Genomic DNA, 20,095 nt, shown 5'->3' with positions numbered 1-20,095 from the left:
AGAGAGAGAGAACGAGAGAGAGAGAGACACTGAAAGATGCTGACAGAGAGGGAGAGAGGATGGGTGGAGAGGGAGAGAGGATGAGTGAAGAAGGAGAGAGGATGAGTGGCGAAGGAGCTACACAGAGAGACATGGAGACCGTCTTGTTAATTCCTCTATCTCTGAAGTGTCATTTCTCACTACTATCTAAAGCTCACTTATCACTCGGCTCATCAGAGGACATCAAACTCATCATCGTTACCACACACACACACACACACACACTTGTGCAATACATCCTAATCCTCACACACCCCAACCCTCTCTCCGTACGCATCCCTCTCTCAGTACTCATCACATTCTTGTTCTCGTGGTCCAATCTCTCTCACCAAGTCGCCCAGCGACACTTCCTATTTCATTTCGCTGTGTTTGTCTAGAGAGGAAAAACCAAAAATGGAAAACTGGCTTCAGCAGCTTTCAACACCAGGGAATTTAAAATTAATTTAAAAATTCCCCCTTGCGCCCACGAGCTCCGAGAGGCCTGACATCTTACCTTCCGGACCTTTCTCCAACAGAAAGCTCCGCTCACCACAGGCCCCCAGTCAGATTAAGCTAGCATCAGACGTGCTCCGAATGGAGAACGGCAAAAGACGCTATTGTCGAGAAAATCTTTCTCTCCTCTGGTCGTAACTATACTCCATCAACAAAAGAAAAAATAACTCTACCCTTAATGGTGCTCCGGTTGCCATGGGGCCCTGCCGACCGGCTGTGTGCATAAAAGGTTGCCTCCGAAGACACAATTTGGACGGAAATCCAACAAACACACACACACAAAACAAAACAATGCCAGTCTCACCTGTAGTGACAAAAAACAGCCACCACCCCAAATAGAGACGCTCAACTCACTTCAGGAGCCTCAACCCGTTACCCCTCTCCCCCCCCCCACCCACCCATAGGGGCAGCAGTAGCAGCAGCACAGTGTAATCAATCACCTGCTAGAGGTCTAGCAGGGCGTGGCAGCCCCGGTCTGAGTAGACCTGGAGCCGGCCGGGCCCGTCTTTAATGCTTCACATCAGATCTCAAGTTACTAGGGAGTGGATCAGGCCCTCCGAGATGATCTGAAGAGGCAAGGTGACCCCACCCCCCCTCCCCCCAGTGATGTCATCATCACACCAGTCACATACCCTAGGATGGTGTGGCTTTCATATCACCATGACACCCAGCGTGCCAAGGGGGGGGGGGTTAGTCTGTAATGCTGGGTTGGAACTGGGGGGGAGGGGCACCACTTGCAGAAGCTGGCAGGGCTGTTGAGTCGCTTGGACACATACCACAGTGTCCCCCCCACCCCTCCTGCTGAAGACGGCCAATCGCTCCGCCCTGCTAATGATGCGTTGTGGCTGCCAAAGCTATTAAGCCTGGCTGGCTAGCTGTTAGCGCATCTCTGAGGGGGTCAGGGGGGTGAGCGAGCTAGCCGCCAGCCTCCCGACACCAGGCTGCCTTCTGCGCTGTCGGACTTCATTTGGATAAAGTTGAATAATAAACGTTGGCCGTGACGATGATGATGTTTGCACCCCTAGCACCCCCCCCCCCCCCTCCTCCACTCACACTTTCATCCTCATCCACTCATCCTCTTCCTCTCATCCTCGTCCACTCAATCTTATCCTTTCATCATCTCATGCGCATCGCTCCATCCTCCTGCTCTTCATCTCATCCTATCGTCCTCATCCTCTCCACCTCTCGTTCATTCAATCCTCTTATCATCTCAAGCTCACCATCATCCTCTTTAGTCACGTCTCTTTTGTTTCCATGAGACGGTCCCGCCACAAACACAAACATTGTCTACAATTAAGTTAGAATTTGTGTGCGCGTGTGTGTGTGTGTGTGTGTGCGTGTGTGTGTGTGTGTGCGTTCGATGCACGTTTCATTTCGGTACGTACCGAAAAAAAAAAGAAGAAAAAAAGAATAAAGTTTTTATTGATTATCACACACTCTGTGAGTGCCCTGTCTTGTCCTGATGTTTTGTGTTGAGGACCTCAATTGTATTTGATGTCTTTTGTGTAAGGCATTTGTTTGATACAATTTAATAAATCTAATCAAAATCCAATTGTTCAATAAAAATAAAAAAATAAAAACTGCTGTACCGGAAAACATACCGAAACGTGACTTAAAAACCGAGGTACGTACCAAATCGTGACTTTTGTGTATCGTTACACCCCTAGTGTGTGTGCGTAGGTTCTGACAAGGTGAGGACAGGCGGTTATGTGGGCCATCTCCTTCTAAGTGTGTAAACTCATTAGTGGAGAGCTCTGTGTGAAAAAAACTTCCAGAGTACACACACACACACACACACACACACACACACACATAACACAACACAACTGAGGATACAGACACTGTTTGTAAACACATTTATCATGCAAGGAGGGGTTATGAGGCAAGAGGAGAGATAGAGGTTGAGAGAGAGAGCCTCTATGGAAAAATTGTATAGACATAACTCTCTCAAACTAGATTCAAACTAGCCACAAAAAATAGGATAAAAGCAGTAAAGGTTTGGTAAAATCAGAGGCCATAGATTTTAAAGAAAGAATAACTGTCTGAATTCACAGAGCATTTCTCTAACCACAGGTCGTGGAACAGTGGCTCCCGGGCCGCACAAATATCAGACCACAGAATTTGCGGTCAATAATCCCATTTCAATTACTGATCCGAAAACAGTTTAATTTTATTTTGACATAAGGGTCCATTTGCCGACTTAAGTTCTGTTCCGTCGTATTCCTGTAGCTCTAAGGCCCCAGAGGCTGAGGGCCGGCACTATCCCTGTTTGACAACGGATAGTACAGAGCAGTCAGAGTGGGGTCTGAGTACCCCCGGGGGTACGTGGGTAAATCTAGGGGCTCCTCAAAATTAATGTGTGATTAACCTTCCCAAACAGTCTGACTGAAGCCTCAGTACCAAATGTGTGCAGCCCGCCGGAACAACACTTCCCTCCTCTCATCCATGTCAGGAAACTCACTCACTGAAAGATCTACACAGCTTGATAAACCGTTGCCATGACAACAGAGACGTTCTGTCTAAAAGTCAGTAGTCAGTAACCAAAACATTTATTAGTATTTTTAGAAAGCTTTGTGTGGATGTAATGTCTCTGGCACGAGAGCAAAATAAGTCACTATGTTCCGTTTTGCTCTTCATCACCTGATGTAGAATTAGCTTACATCGCAACCAAATATTGGTAATACTGTCTCGTATGTATGTTATGTACATATATGTATGCGTGTTCACCTTTGCACTTATGCAGAAGAATAAAGAACAAAAACATCTCAGTGGGCTATCCGTGATGCTGCGCTACTACTGTAGGATGTAGGACGTCACAGGGAGGACATGTTTGGGAACCACTGGTACAGAGCATCCCCCATTACTCTCAAGGTATGGCTTTAATTCCATAGTCCACAGAGCACAGGTGCCACCACACTTTGAACATTACCACTACCACATGCACTGCGGGTTCGCTGTTAATCCCTTCCCTCCGTATCCATTTCACTGGAGCACTATGGGGGCTGTAGTTCACCGGACATTACCCCCCGCCAGCTCATCCCATCTCCGCTTAGAAGCAACGACTCTTTAATTAGCAGAGGTCTCAAAGTTATCTGCAGAGGGAGTGAGGGTATGGGACTCAGGTGAAGAGAGAGAGAAAAGAGGGAGAGATAAATAGAGAAAAACCAGCCAAAATACATACACGCATGTAATCATATACACATATATAATCAGCGCACACACACACACACACACACACACACACACACACACACACACACACACACACACACACACACACACACACACACACACACACACACACACACACACACACACACACACACACACACACACACACACACACACGTGATTGGACGAATACCTTGGCTTGATGAGGTGCTTCAAACTGCGAAGACCTCTCAAAAACAAACTTTACAGACGATGATGATGATGACGGTGATGATAATGATGATGAGTAACCCACAAAAAGTAAGACCCCGGTCAAACTGTCTTTTCCTGGGGCCAACCGTAGTCGATTATTTTGTCCAATGCGACTCAAGAGATTTCACATCCAGGTAAATTTCAAATATTGAGCGATATTGAGTCTACCTTCCTACTTTCTCACATTCCTCATTATTTTTACTTGCATTTAGTGCAAGGCACAAGCTGTTTAGGTGCCTTATGTTCGAGTCATTTGTGTGATTATTTGTGACTCACTGCCACTATCAATATGTGAGTGTGTGTTATGTGTGTATAGTTCTCCCTACTGTGTGTGTGTGTGTGTGTGTCTTGTCATTAATGTTGTTCTTGTCATTCACTGACTGGATGTCACAAAACTTCTTACGTTTGAATGCAAGCAAAACTGAAATATTAGTCGTAGGCCCAACCAACCAACTACCACTCCTCACCGACCTTAGGCTAAACATTGATGGCTGTATTATCACTCCACACCATACAGTTAAAAACCTCGGTGTGACCTTTGATTCCACCTTGTCTTTTGACAGACACATCAGGGAAATCACCCAGACAGCATTTTTTCATCTCCGTAACATTTCAAAGATCCGTCCTCTCCTAAGTACCTCAGACACAGAGATTTTGGTTCATGCTTTTGTTTCATCCAGATTAGACTACTGTAATATTCTCTTTTCCGGCCTACCACACCGTAGCACACACAAATTACAACTTGTCCAAAATACAGCTGCCAGAATACTCACCAAAACTAGGAAATTTGATCATATAACCCCAGTTCTAATCTCACTCCATTGGCTCCCAATCAAATCCAGATCAGATTTCAAATTACTCCTACTGGCCTACAAATCCCTACATGGACTTGCACCTCCATACCTGTCACACCTACTCATCCCATACACTCCCACACGTGCCCTCCGCTCACAGAATGGTAACTACCTAATGGTCCCCAAAGTTAACAAAAAATCAGCAGGCGGAAGAGCATTTTCCCACCGTGCCCCACTCCTCTGGAACCGGCTCCCGCAATCAGTTAGAGATGCAGATTCCATAACCATTTTCAAATCCAGACTAAAGACCCATCTATTTTCTCAAACATACGGTATACCCTGATAGCACGTTTTATTTCTGTTCTGTTGTTTGTCTTTGCTTCATTTTTGTTCTTTGTTTCGTGTCACTATCGTCACTGTTTCTGTTGTTGTTGTTGTTGTTGTTGTTGTTGTTGTTGTTGTTGTTGTTGTTGTTGTTGTTGCTGTTGTCGTTGTTGTTGATGCTGTTCTGTCATGTTGGCCTAATTGTCATCTCTAATTCTCTCTTCTGTGTGTGTTGTCCTGTAAAGTGTTCTGAGACCATGTTTTGGTGATTTTACACTTTAAATAAAGGTGAATTGAATTAATGTCATCTTACTCCATTCATTTTAACGTTGACGTTTATGACCTGATAGGCTGAACTTAGAGTGCCCCTCTGATGTTCAAACAAAACAACGACACAACAGATTTGCTCGTCTGATTCGATCGTGTAATTATTAAGAAACGGATTACCTAATATCGGGAATCATTTTTAACAACGCTTATCGCACTGTTTTGTATCGCAGTATTTCGTGGCACAACATTTCGTCATGCCCTATAGCCAGCAACACAAAGCCATCTGTGAACTAGACACCAGCAGAGGGCCAAATATACGTCCTCTGCATCAGATAGCTGCCTCGAGACCACTATGTCTCTCCATGTCACCTACATAGCCCACAGCGGTTGCCATGGTTGCTGCATTCTCACGACGCATTTACATTTACATGAAGGGCATTTAGCAAACGCTTTTATCCAAAGCGACTAACCACGGTCCATACACACATTCACACACCAACGGCGGAGTCAACCATGCAAGGAGGTGCCTTGCTCAGTGACACCTCGACACTCCTCCTAGGAGGAGCCGTGGATCGAACTAGCAACCATCTGGTTACAAGTCAAGCCGCTATACTACCTGATTTAACAGAGACATCTGTTAGCATGACCCACAAACCCACACCAACCCACACATACACACATGATTGTTCTCATGTGACTACAAAATATCTTGTTTACAAATTCATAAGAAACTGACGGGCAAACTGCATTTATTTCAAGTTTGTCTGTACATACATTTGTATACATGTTTTTGCACATACATTTTCTTCATTCAAGACTTGTTGAATATATATTCATAATTTTTAATAGTGAACCTAATATGGTGTATCGTAGTGAATCATTATCTGAGTGAATCGTCACCCCTACGGGACAACATACAGACAGTCACCGCAACGACTCAACTGGTCCAGCATCTGTTAATTTCCCCAACACAATTTTAAAGCCTACATCTTAATATTGTATTAAAACATTATACATGAACAATAGATTTTTTCTTCCTGCTTATAATCTTTATAGTTTTTTATAGTCTTTCTTTCTTACACAAAACATTGCGATTATGAAACATTCTGCTCACAGAAAGCTCAGTAACTTCTTACAATGTACATTTTATCACATTAATAAAACAGCACGACCAAAGGTAAGCAAACTTCCCGATCCAACTTTAGTCCAGTCAAAGTATTCCATAGAAAGGCCAACCCAGCATGACTTGCTTGTGGCAAATTTTTTGCAAAGACTCGATACGTAGTCTGTGTCTACTGTATTCCTCACGATGGCTAAATCAGTATGTTCCAACCAGGGATTGGAGCGGCACTTGCTCCGGGCATTGACCCACATCAATGAATTATTTCTATATATTATCCTCTTCTGTGCAGAAAGAAAGAGGCCTCAGCATTAGGTGGACAGCCAACTACAAGGGTGAGAATGAAGAGGAGAATCAGGAACTCTGTGAATGTGTTCTCCATGATTGTTCACCAGACACAAAGTTGAAGCGATCTGACCACCAGTCAGATCACAGACCGGTTTTGTTACTACCTGTGGAGACTGCCCTTTGTGATTCTTAAATGCAAAATCAAACAAACCCAAATATCTCTTTTGCGTTCTGACCAATTCAAATCGCACAATTTGGATCCTTTTAAATGGGGCAGAGCAATGACAGACATAATTACAACCCTGACATAAAGGAAACTATACCAAAGTATGCAATAGCACACATGCATTACACAATAGCATTTCAGTTCAAAAAACAATGATTAAGGTTGCTTTTTTCAGACAAGCAAATCAAAATGTGCCCTTCACCATTTCAATGTTCTTAAATAGTCGATAGAGAGATGGGGAATTGACTTGGCTATTGGCATTAACAGTTTAAACTACTATCTCAGCCTGAATGGGAACACATAACATTGCTCTGAACCACTGGCACGCTTGAGTTTGAGTCTTCTTCTGAGTCTTCTTCTATTTTAAGAGAATATAAGGCACTGGGCCACAAAAACGCGAGTGGCAGAATGGAGCTCCTTATCTGGGACAGATGGACATTCAGACAGACATGGGCATGATGAGTAGGCATAAGAGAGGGTCATAGGGAATGGGAGTGAGCTCTGAAATATGTAGTTTGGCAAATATCATTTTGCAATATTCTTCCCTCGTACTGATTCAGCCAAAGAGCGTTTATGGGGCTCGGGTCTGCCACGTAAGTAAATGTTGGTTCATCCTGGTTCTTAAATGTAAAATCAAGCAGACCCAAATATCTCTTTTGCATTCTAAATTATTCAAATCTCCCAATTTAGATAAGGGACAATCAAATGGGGCAGAGCAATGACAGACAGACCTACAACCCTGAGGTGAAACAAGCTAAACCAATGTATGCAATAGCACACACGCATTACACAAAACCATTTCTGTTCCAAAAATACATTGTGAATGACGCCCCCTTTTCACAATCTTGCAAATGTTAACTTTTGAATCCAATGAGTTCATCATAACCATGTCTTTCATGCCAACTACAAGTATGTTATATTTGCAGGCCGGCTTTGCAGTTTAACCATTGAAACATAATTAAATATTGATATAATATAATATTGCTGCTATATGAGAAGTGAGGCTTTCTTGGGGTAGCTGGGGCTATGTACAGTATGTACATTACCCATTCAGAGGACGCGGTTCCGAATGCATTAAGCAATAACTCTGAATCCATTTCACTGAAGCACTATGGGGGCTGTAGTTCACTGGGCAGTAATCGCTCTGGCCGGCTCATCTCTTCTTTGTTCAGAAACTACTTCCCTGCTCTTTTTAATTAAAGTCATCTCAAGAGAGGCGTTTGGGGGTCAGGCGGCGAGAGAGAGATTGAGAAAAAGAGGGAGATTGAAAGACTTGCTGTAATACATGTTGTAAAGCACATACACATGCAAATGCACACACACACACACACACATACATATTCAAATTAATGCACACACACACACACACACACACACACACACACACACACACACACACACACACACACACACACACACACACACACACACACACACACACACACACACACACACACACACACACAAGGATAAAACCACAGTAGAAAATGAGTGATGGTAGGAAGTTTTAACAGCACGTAATGTGCTCAAATCACCGGCATGGTACATAAACAAATTAATTAAAACAATGACAAGAGGATTTTAAGTAAAGGAGAGAGTTTAGTTCGTGGCTTATAGCAAGCAAACTCCCTTTGAACCTTGACTCACAGCAGACACGTCAGAGAGGGAGAGAGAGCGAGAGAACCATGGGGAGCAAGAGGAGGCAGTGTCTTATCACGAGAGAGACACACAAATAAACATGTTTTTTTTTACACGGTGAAGGGTATTAATGACAGCTCTTTTAAAGTGTAGGCAGAGAGCAGCTTATTGTGTTACTCAGCCCTGATAAGCTCTCTCTACGTTTTTTCCCTCTCTCTCCCTCTCTGTCGCTCCCGCTCTCTCCAGCTCTCTTTCCCTCTCTCTAGCTCCCTCTCTCCATATCTGTAGCTCCCTCTCTCTTCCTCTCTCTCTCCCTCTCTGTTGCTCCCTATCTCTCACCCCCTCTCTCTCCCTCCCTCTCTGTTGTTCCCTCTCTGTTGTTCCCTCTCTCTCCCTCCCCCTCTCTGGGAGAGGTAGAGAGGGAGGGAGCTAAAGAGAAGGGGAGAAAGAGGGAGGGAGAGAGAGAGCGATCCCTCTCTCTCCCTCTCCTGCTCCCTCTCTCTCCCTCTCTGTACCTCCCACTTTCTCCCTCTTTCTAGCTCCCTCTGTCGCTCCCTCCCTTGCTCCCTCTCTCTAGCTCCCTCTCTCTCCCTCTCTCTAGCTCCCCCTCTCTCTCCCTCCCTCCCTCGCTCCCTCTCTCTAGCTCCCTCTCTCCCTCTCTCTCTCTAGCTTCCCCTCTCTCCCTCACTCTAGCTCCCTCTCTCTAGCTCCCCCTCTCTCTCCCTCTCTCTAGCTCTCCCTCTCTCTCCCTCTCTCTCCCTCTCTCTAGCTCTCCCTCTCTCTCCCTAGCTCCCCCTCTCTCTCCCTGTCTCTGGCTCCCCCTCTCTGTCGCTCCCTCCCCTTCTCTCCCCCAAAGACAAATAGCCTCATGAACCTTATTAGCTCAAAGGGAGCGAGAGGAGAGGTGTTGAGGCAGAGCAGCTCAGGGTACCCTGTCAGCAGGGGAAGTCACCGCGCAAACTAGCATGAGCCTCTCACATATTACACTTAAATGATAAGGGTATGATCATCAAAAGACAATGATCATGATGAAGATCAACTTACACTAAAAGTTTCTGGGAACTTTTAGTGTGTCGTTTGTACTATTTAAGATAACTACATAGTATACTTTTTTTGTCCAAAGCAATTAGATTGCTTGGATAAATTCAGATGCAGGTCATAATCGAATATTGAGTTTACTTTCTCACAGTCCCCAGCATTTGCAATTTCATTGAGTTTAGCACAAGAGGTGGGTAAGCTGTTTAGGTCCACAATGTTTGAGTCCTTTCTGTGATTGATTATACATTTTTCATTAACAGAGAGGCCCCCACATGAGACCAACAGGAAAGTGGGAGAGTGAAGACTATAGGTACGAGTAGGCAGGTACTTTCTTTATATATATGTTTTATATATGTATTCTCCATGATTCTCCAAGCTGGATAGATCTGACTTCCTTGTCCTGTGATGAAGGTTGCTTTTCCAGACATTAATAAAATTGTGTTCTTCACCATTCCACTGCTGTGCTTAAATAGTCTGATAGAGACGGGATATTACTTTATCCCCTGAGGGCTAAGGGGCTCTAATAATAAAAGTAGGGCCATGTAAATCAGAGTGTGGTATATGATTGTGATGTATATGTTTGTTGCAAAGATGAAACGATTTGATGATTAAAAAATCGCACGATAACAACATGACACAAAAAGGAATCCACCCTGTATCATTGGAATGTAGAACGTGAATGTTTTCTAAAACACTAAAAACATTCCATCCTATGTAAAGGCAATAGAGTGCCGAAGTCCCACCCCTTCCGGCGGGCGAATGTGTTTTTCGTAGGCGGAATCCGGAAGAATATGAATATTAATGAGTGGATAGCCGAAGATTATCCAATCACGATTAAAGGTTTAAATCCCTGATCCAATCCAAAAAGGCTAAAATCGTGACCTGACGTGACCGCAGGGTAGGTAACTTAAATTGTAATGTATATTAAAATAACGTTAGTCAAACGCATTTCTCTGATAGGGTTATGGTTAGGGGTAGGGGTAGGGTTACGGTTATGGTTAGGGTTAGGGTCAGGGTCAGGGTTATTTAGGAGTCAGAGTGTCCAATCCTAGTGCTTGAGGCAGGACTTCTGGATTCCGCATACGCAGGGCCAGTTCTACACTGAATTGCGCCCCAGGCGAGACCCCCTCCGAGTGACCCCCTCCTGGTACGGAATTGCGGGCTTGCGTAGTTGTTGACGGGGGGGGGGGGGGCGACGCGGCGCCCTAGGATGTTCTTAGACATGTTTCATTTTGCTTCTTCTTCTAATTCTATGATTAGTGGGAATTAAGGGCACCACTAGTGGCCGCCCCCAACACATTTTGACGCCCTAGGCAATTGCCTAGGTCGCCTATGGCAATCGCTGGCCCTGCGCCTACGAAAAACAGTCGCTTCCGGCGGTCCCCATGGGACCAGAGATCGTAATGAGATCTTAAAATATGGGTTTCAATGAAGAGAAAGTAATACTTTATAAGCCTCGGATTGCACATATGTTGTTTGTGGATTTAAATGATAGAATGTTCTCTCTGCAATCTCTCTGCTCCACTTCACTTCACTTTTTTTCCAAGGGGAGGATAACAGCATCGAAAGAGGTGACATCCATTATAATTCGGGGCATGTGGAGAGTTTCAGTTATGCCGATGGGGAGATAGTCGGTCTTGTCCACGCTAGTCACAGGGAACGTAACGTCACGTACATGTAGTCTTTCTCATTGTGTATTCTCTTCAGTATTTAACTGAACAATTGCACAATAAAACGGTCAAACTCTTGACATGAAAAATTATCATTTAAATCCACAAACATCATGTGTTATCCGGGGCATTACTTTCTCTCCATTGAAACCCATTCATATTTTACGAACTCATAGGTCCCATGGGGACCACCAGAAGGCGCGGGACGTCGGCACTCTATAGGACTGAGTTTAAACTGATACATTTAATTCAAGTAACTTAAAGGACACTACCGGTCTGTGATCAAACCATTGTCACCATTTCTCCTGTTTTCACTAACACATCCCTGACCAATCTAATTAGGCAAAAATACTTCCTGGTATCCATTCCGTCATAGAGCATTTAGCAGGCTGCCATATATGTAAATGTGGATCACAGACCTGTGTTATCCACAACAGCATTTGTTTGGGACTTTTCCTCCTGGTTCTTAAATGCAAAATAAAACAAACCCAAATATCTATTTTGCATTCTAAATTATTAAAATCTCCCAATTTGGATAAGGGCTTGTTAAATGGGGCAGAGCAAGAATAGACAACGCTGCCATAAAACCAACTACACTAAAGTATGGGTTTATTGGGTTAGCTGTAGGTTTGTACTGTATGTACTTTACCCAGATCATAAGATGAGCAGTTGAGAAAGCAGCCGTTTGGGTGTGATATGTCTCAACCTTAGTCAATACTAGTGTGTGTGTGTGTGTGTGTGTGTGTGTGTGTGTGTGTGTGTGTGTGTGTGTGTGTGTGTGTGTATTTGCTTGCGTGTGTGCGTTTGTGTGTGTCATCTGTGCTAGTAAATGTACCGCAGCTCATGTTTCAGTAGCATCTAGCATCTAATAGTATCTAAAAAACACATAAACCTTTGTCTAATCTACTGTCACATTGGTTTAAATTTCGCCCTTTAGCTTACTTCATTAAGCATTCCAGCTAACATTGAGGACACTGGGGTTGTTGGACAAGCTCCAACCATGACACCAGCCTGCCAGCGAACCCTCTCTGTCCCCTATGTAGGTCTGAGGATAATGTGGCCTTGTTTATTGGAGCAGGCGGGAACATGCTTTGGGGTCACAGGGACCTGCTGGAGGCGGCCAGGGCTCCGTTCTCACTACTTCATGTTTTCCCGTCCGCCCTCTGTTCCAGATACTTGGTTTGGCACTCACCAGGACACACACACACACCCCGACTCAGAAGCCGGTCGGGCGAACGGCGTCTTAACTCAGGAATACTGACAGACAGGCTTGTCGACGTTGGGGATCCGACCCAGAATAACCTTTTCGTCTGGGAGTCGAACATAGGCATTGTGTGTTGGCTGTAGCCAAAACGAAAACTAATATTGCCTATTATGTTGCCTATTACTGTGAGTGGGAGTAGCAAGGTTTTAGATTCGGGTCTTGTTATGACGACATTAAGCGTTGACCTTTAACCCATAGGCTTCTACTAGGAGGAATCAAAACACTGTCCGTCAATGACGACTCACGGCGACTTAATCATTTTCCCCTTTGAATCCGGTGGTGGTGGACAGATCCGATGGTAACCGTCCGACATGTGTGTGTGTGTGTGTGTGTGTGTGTGTGTGTGTGTGTGTGTGTGTGTGTGTGTGTGTGTATGTGTATGTGGGCCGATTACACACAAGGGCTCAAACACAAGCAGACAAGATAGGAATTGAACACATGGGGATTTATCACTGTATTGATCAGAGGCAGAGAGGGCACTCTCTCTCTCTCTCTCCCTCTCTCTCTCTCTCTTCTTTCAATCTATGCATCCGTCTCTCTCAATCTTACTGTCACTGCCCTTTCCCTTTCTCTTTCCGTCTATCTATCCTACATCTCTAGCTTTCACTCTTTCTATCCCCGTCTCTCTGTCTCCCCTTTTTAATCTTTACCTATGCGTCTCTCTGCCAATATCTCTCTCTCCAGCTCTCTATATGCCTCTTAGCGTGTATTCGCTCATTTATGAGCTTTAATGGCATGGAAAATAAACATTTAAATGTTGCTTGCCTATGCTCCACCTCTCTCAGCTGGTCTCTCTCTATCTCTCTCTCAGCCTGTTGCAATATTGCTGACTGCCCGTTTTCTTGCTCTTCTTGGCTTGCACTAGCATTTGAAGCTGCACCAATGAAATGCTCTACTTCTGCCCAAAACCATGAAGATGTATAGGGGCCACATAAGCATGCCATCAAGCCGAAAATGCATGGTTACATTTCAAATGCAAACACACACACACACACACACACACACACACACACACACACACACACACACACACACACACACACACACACACACACACACACACACACACACACACACACACACACACACAAGCACTTACACTCACCATGACCGTTTATTAATGCATGAGACATGCATAGGACCACATAGAAGTGCAAAACACACATTATCCACATTCAATATCATCTGGCAGCATTTAATTTCAAGCGTTTTACTGCTACCATACATTTGGGGCCATTCTGGAGTCACACCCTGGAGTAAAGCGAGCAGCTGTCCAACACAATCAACTGTCATCCAAGAGCCAGCCCTGTGTCTCCCCTGGACCCCCAGACAGCAGCCACTCAAGGAGACACACTGCAGTGGATCCTAGTGTGTGTGTGTGTGTGTGTGTGTGTGTGTGTGTGTGTGTGTGTGTGTGTGTTTGAGCATGCATGCGTGCGAGCATGCACGCGTACCTGCTCACGTGTGTGTGAGAAATATATCCATGAGACTAAGTTAACTGTTTTCATTTAAAGCAAAACCATCCCCCATCCTGGTGTAGCTGTGGGGACATATTATAGGAATTGGTTTGTTTGTTTATTTGCATGGGCTGTAACAGTATAAGTGGTGTTTTGTGCTTGTGTGCGTGCGTGTGTGGCACCGTGGGGGCGGGGGGGGGGGGATCGAACGGAGATGGAGATGGCACGATGGAGGGGGAAGAGAAGGGAAGAGACTAACGGTTGAGGACATATTACATCCGTACAACAATACCCTTTCTCCCCACCGTTGGAACATACATCTCCCAGAGTCATACTGATGCAACCACGCGTAATGTTGCCCCCCCCCACCCCCGACACACCCATAACACTTTCATTATCCCTCCGTTGTGTCACGCCAGGCCTACATTATTCTTGTTCTTGGAGCAAATCAGCAAGACACACTGCTGGGGTTTTCTTATACCGTCACTATTTTGTTCATGTGTTATCCTAAATGTCTGACCAGGATCTCAGATACATGTTGTTTAAATCAGGAGGGACCTGTATGAAGCAAGAAGATGAGCATTTATTGTAATAACAATCCATTTGTCGATTCAACCCAATTGCGGGTTGTGGGGTAACTATGGAGATGAGATTCTCACTGATGGAGTTTAGATGCTGGTGGTGTTGTTGACTATGTGGATTAGATTCCCCCTGATGGAGTCTAGACGCTGGTGGTGATGGTGTCTATGGAGGTCTGTTTGTACATCCCACATATAGCAGGGGGCAGAAAGCTCCCAGTGGAATCCTAATATGGTCATAATGGACCTGACAGGAAGAGAGTCCAAGGAATTAATCCCACTACTGGGAGTGGAATGTGTGGGTAACCTTTTTGATCGCTTTTCCACACAACCCATTTGTCGAAGAATGATTGTTCGATTGGTAATGAAGAAAAGTAATCTGGGATGCAGCAGTGCTACTTCGTTATAGCAGAGACAGCACAAAGCCTGGGCTGGAAACCACAAAAGACCAAGGTCGGAGGTATGCCTTGTTTCCAGAGATATTCTACCAAAGAAAAGTCATTTTCGTGCGTAGCTTCCGGAAAGTGATTTTAATCATTGTATTTCTACAGTGGCCAGTCTACACAGGGTTGATTTGAAACCTTGACTTATACTATTTTACAGCCTTCTTTAAACTTTACTTTACTGCTACCACTGCACCAACCACAGTTGATGTTTAACAATCAAGCACTAACAGATACACGCCTCAAGCCACAAGATTGTTCACAATAAAAAATAGTAAAAGAAAATTGAACTCCCTGTTCACCTTGATGTCAGACTTCAGATATTAATCTCCAGTCTGATGTGTGAGAGAAATGCTAACCGATAGCTTGCATTGCCAGCAGGATGCAGCACAGAAAAAAAGGTAAAAAGGTGGGTGAACACCTATTTATGAGTGAATACAGCCAGATAGTTGCCAATAGGCTGGCAGAATGGGTGGCTTTAGAGCAGTGTTTTCAATAAGAACAAGAATGAGAGAGAGAGTGGTATACAGAAAAGGTGTAGAAGAGAGACAGAACGATAGAGGTATACAGAAAAATTGTAGAAGAGAGACAAAACGAGAGAGAGAAAAGAGAACGAGAGAGAGAGACTGACAGAGAGAGAGAGAGAGAGACAGAGCGAGACAGAGACAGAGTGAGACTGATAGAGAGCGAGCAAGCGAGAGCGAGAGACAAACAGAGGAGAGTGGAAGAGGCGCCAGAGAGGATGTGTTTCGGATCCAGACAGCTGACCCTCTTCTCTGCTTCAGGGGCCTCCGCAGCCCTCCTGTCCTTTTTGGCTCCGACATCACTCTGTGGTCCAGATGCCCCGTCCCCCCGGCCCAGAGCCCAGCAAATCAATGTGCTTCAGCTCTAACCCCGCCCTGCCACCTGCTGCCTGGGACACAAATCAAACACACCCCTTCAGGTGTCTACATCCGTCTGTTGTTGCTTCTTTAAAAGTGATGCATCAAAGTTGATATTTATCACACTGCGTCTGATTTTCAGATCAGAGATCAGAAGTGTGTGTGCTTGGAAAGTGAAGTCTGGTAACTTGGAACTCGACTAGAACAAGAGAACACTGTGGAACGTTCCACACGTCGTGTCCTGGTGTCTTCTGGATCACCAGGAGTGCTGAGCTGATAAGTGGATTTATGGATGCATAGAAAGATATGGAGAAAAATAAAATGAATTGTTTGTATACTTTGATAACTTTGGATTAGCATTTGAATCAAGTAAACAACACTTGCAGTTTCTCTTGAGATGATGTGGTGGCTTTACTGACATTTCAGATCATTATGGAATTCCTTATTACATTTTTCTTGGCCGCCTGTGACTGTCTGACAAAGCAAGCAAATTACAGACATCACTTTGTACTGTGGTCTCTGGAGACAATGTGATCATCAATGAATCAAAGAAAAAAAGAAGTCGCCATCACCTAATTAGCACCTTTATCTTTTCCTTGTTGCATCATCATGCTGCTGCATTTCTAAATGTCATGTGGACATGTGCACACTCAAGGCCTTCAGAGATGTGCAAATGTCTATGTAGTTGTGGATGATGTTATCATCATAAACATTTTTTCTTATTATTATTTGACACAATATCTGAGAATATATTAGGGCTTGGTGATATGGAAAAATGGATTATCACAATAATCATGAGGGATTATACACAACATTGATCCATTTTACAATCTGCTTACCGTTTTAACTGTCTAACTAAGGGTAATTTAATTGAAGTACATGGGCATTTAAAGTATGGTATCGGACAAAAGTTGCTTTCTCTCTGACGTTTTAAAACATATATTTTGATCATGACAAGAACATATAATCTCATCATAATTAATGAATAAATACAATTAATTTGATATCTTCATGTCATGACAAAACAAAACCATTCAATGGCGATGAACAATAATATTGAAATGCAGCCCAGCACTAATATATATACAAAACCACAGCATCAAAAGAACACGCACATACACCTCAATTCTCAATGAGTCCAACATTACGCATGTCGTGCTGAACACACAACACATGTTCCGACTAAATACATAGGCGCCTCTCAAGTCTTGAAATACTCCTAAACGGCTCAAAGTTTATATTTTCCAGGGAGAATACACTATTGGTATTAAATGAGGCCAGCTGTGAACCTCAGGTCAGAGAGCAAGGGTGTCTTTCAAACTTCCGACCACTCGTAACCACCTCAGGAATTGTGGACGGTCAACGCCGCTGGCTGACACAGACGAACGACATTTGAAGAAACAACGTTTGAAGGTCTGCATTTTGTTCGGTCTTGTTGTCAAGGGTGACAGATGCGGGTTTGACTCCTCCGGCTGCTCTGCCGGCGGAGCAGTCCGCATACGACCGAGAGGTCGGAACAATGGAGCGTCGGAGAAATGATATGGACCCGAAGTGAACTGGCTGCTGTCTGCTGAAACATCGCTTTCTCCTCCATGTCGCGTTTCAATCTGGACTTCAGAGAGTCAAAGCCAAAGTTAATTTCCCCCAATTCCTTTTCCCCATGGGCGAGATAAACCCGACTAGGAGTCTTTACTTGTTGTGGAAGTACCAGAGAGTCGGAGAACCCGACGCAGTCTGTAAAATTCATAATATCAGATAATACCCCCGTCAGTTCGGCCGCGGCGCAATGAATGAATAAAGATCGTAGTTATTTTACAACCTCGTTGATGAGCAACATTTAGAAGAACATGGACTTTTAATTCAGCCTTGGGTTAAATCGAAGCGTAGTGTGTACTGAATGCATGTTGATGATACACTCCTTATAGGGGGTAACTACATTGGCACGACACCGGCTTCCTCCATCTTCTACGCCAACTTTTTAAATAAATCGCCGACCCAAAGTGAGTTGACAGCTGTCTGCTGAAAACATCTTTCTCCAGCTGGAGCAGCCCCTCCGCCGCCCGTCCTTATACATTCCCCGCCGCGGCGCAATGAATGAATAAAGATCGTAAACACGTCGGGAGAAAAAAACATTTATTTTGACAGATGTGCCCGAAGTTACTACTTTACAACCTCGTTGATGACCCACATTTAGAAGAACATGTACTTTTAATTCAGCCTTGGGTGAAATGGAAGCGTCCGTGTGCTTCCACCTTTAATGAATGCATGCCATGCGCGCTCCCGCGGCCGGGACACAATTCTTATAGGGGCATTCACCGGCTTCCTCCATCTTTTGCGCCACCTTTTAAAATAAATCGCCGTTTCTCGTTATCCCTTATCCGACGGCGGCGACAACAACAAGACTATCGTCTCCTTCTACTTCCGGCTCACAGCCCTGGGAAAAGAGCTCGAGCATGCGCAGAACGCAAATCAACGCATAAGCCAATTCGATTGGCTACATGCACGCTTAGCTCGACTATGAATCGCATTATCTAGCTATGAGTAAGCCAATTCGATTCGAGTATAGCTCGACTAAGGTGTATACATGCATTTTAGTAATCCAATCATAGTTGGACTAAGCCAATAAGTCGACTTTCTTGAGTGTCATGTAAACGCACTGATTGACACACACACACACACACACACACACACACACACACACACACACACACACACACACACACACACACACACACACTCCTATACCCACATTACACACACCAAACGAGACACACCAACACATTCCTATACCCATCCACACCCATGCATAGCAACACATTTGACAGGGCTGATAAAAAGAGATTAAAAGGCCTTTTTAACCCTCTTAGCGGACAGAGTGGGGCTGAGGACGACTCAGAAACCAAGGGCAACTGAGAACTCCCACATCACAAGGGAGATTAATGAACAGTATTCCTAAAGACTCCCTCTCTCACACACACACACTCACACACACATACACTTGGTTGAAGCCACAGCACAAGCACACACACACACACACACACACACACACACACACACACACACACACACACACACATCCTCCCAGGTCCTGCACAGTCAGCAGAGACACACACACACACACACACAAACACACACCCTCTCATCATTGCGGTCGTTATCTAGCCATCAAAAGTCATTAGGACACGGCGTGGCGGGAGGGATCAGTTGCGATCACTTAACGAACAGGCGAGCAAATCCTCCTCGCAAATACCGCCAGCTAGGTAGCTCAGATGAGGTTCTCGTGCACCGCCCCGATGAGATGAGACATGCTCCGAGATCAGAAGAGATGAGATAAGATGATATTAGACGATGATTACCACGGTGATACTCTTCACACCCGATGAGCCAGTGTTTCCCACAGACCAGGTAGCAATGTGTGGTTCTAGCAGTTCTACATTGAAAATTTGTTGTTGGGGGAGGGGGGGGGGGGGGGGAATCTGGGGCGCTGCGCCACACATTGGTCTATGTATGGGAAACACTGTGAGCTGATGGTAAGAGGATATGAGATCGGATAAGATAGCTGGAGATAGCAAGTGCACATCGTGATGCTCTTGGGATCCAAGAACTTCTCAACACAGGGTCGGATAAGATACGATAAAAGATAAGAAATGCCTCGATCGATCCCCTAGGGGGAAAACTCCACTCTCACAGAGAACGAGTAAAAGTGCAGAACGGAAGCATTGTGTAAGAAGTAGAAATGGCATAATGAAGAGCTCAGAAATGTAGGTAATTAAAGAGCAGCGAGCGTTTAGCGGCGCGCACTCACAGCTGCAGCCTTGCTCTGGTTGAGGAAGATGAACCACGCTTTAATTTTCATCAAAGTGTATAAAGGTCAACAGGGTCCACATTTTCTTTTTGCCGTTAGAGTGGTTCAGAAAGTACCCTGGGGCGAGAATCATCATGGATTCCTCCCAGCATCTCCGTTTGCAAACACCACAAATTTACATGCAGTAAAAGCTTGGGAAAGCGTCTCGGTCTAATCATGTTACTGTTAGGGAGTCATGTTTTATGCAGTAGCTCAGGAGATAGACTGGATCTGGATGGTAAGACAGTCACACGCAGCTCGCAAACAAAGTAGGCTACATACACATACAGTACATATAGGACATAC

At 44.6% G+C, this 20,095-nt stretch overlaps 1 protein-coding gene across 1 annotated transcript in view; it reads right to left on the bottom strand.

Annotated features, from left to right (window-relative positions):
- LOC311361276 (low-density lipoprotein receptor-related protein 8-like) overlaps positions 1-20,095 on the bottom strand; it is a gene marked incomplete at both ends in the record, with an annotated part of 80,669 nt that overhangs the window by 43,116 nt on the left and 17,458 nt on the right.

Source organism: Micromesistius poutassou (assembly GCF_964030765.1).
Source record: "Micromesistius poutassou genome assembly, chromosome: 16".
Lineage (NCBI taxonomy): Eukaryota > Metazoa > Chordata > Actinopteri > Gadiformes > Gadidae > Micromesistius > Micromesistius poutassou.
Note: the sequence above shows the minus strand (reverse complement) of the source record. Positions and strands in the feature narration are given on the sequence as shown.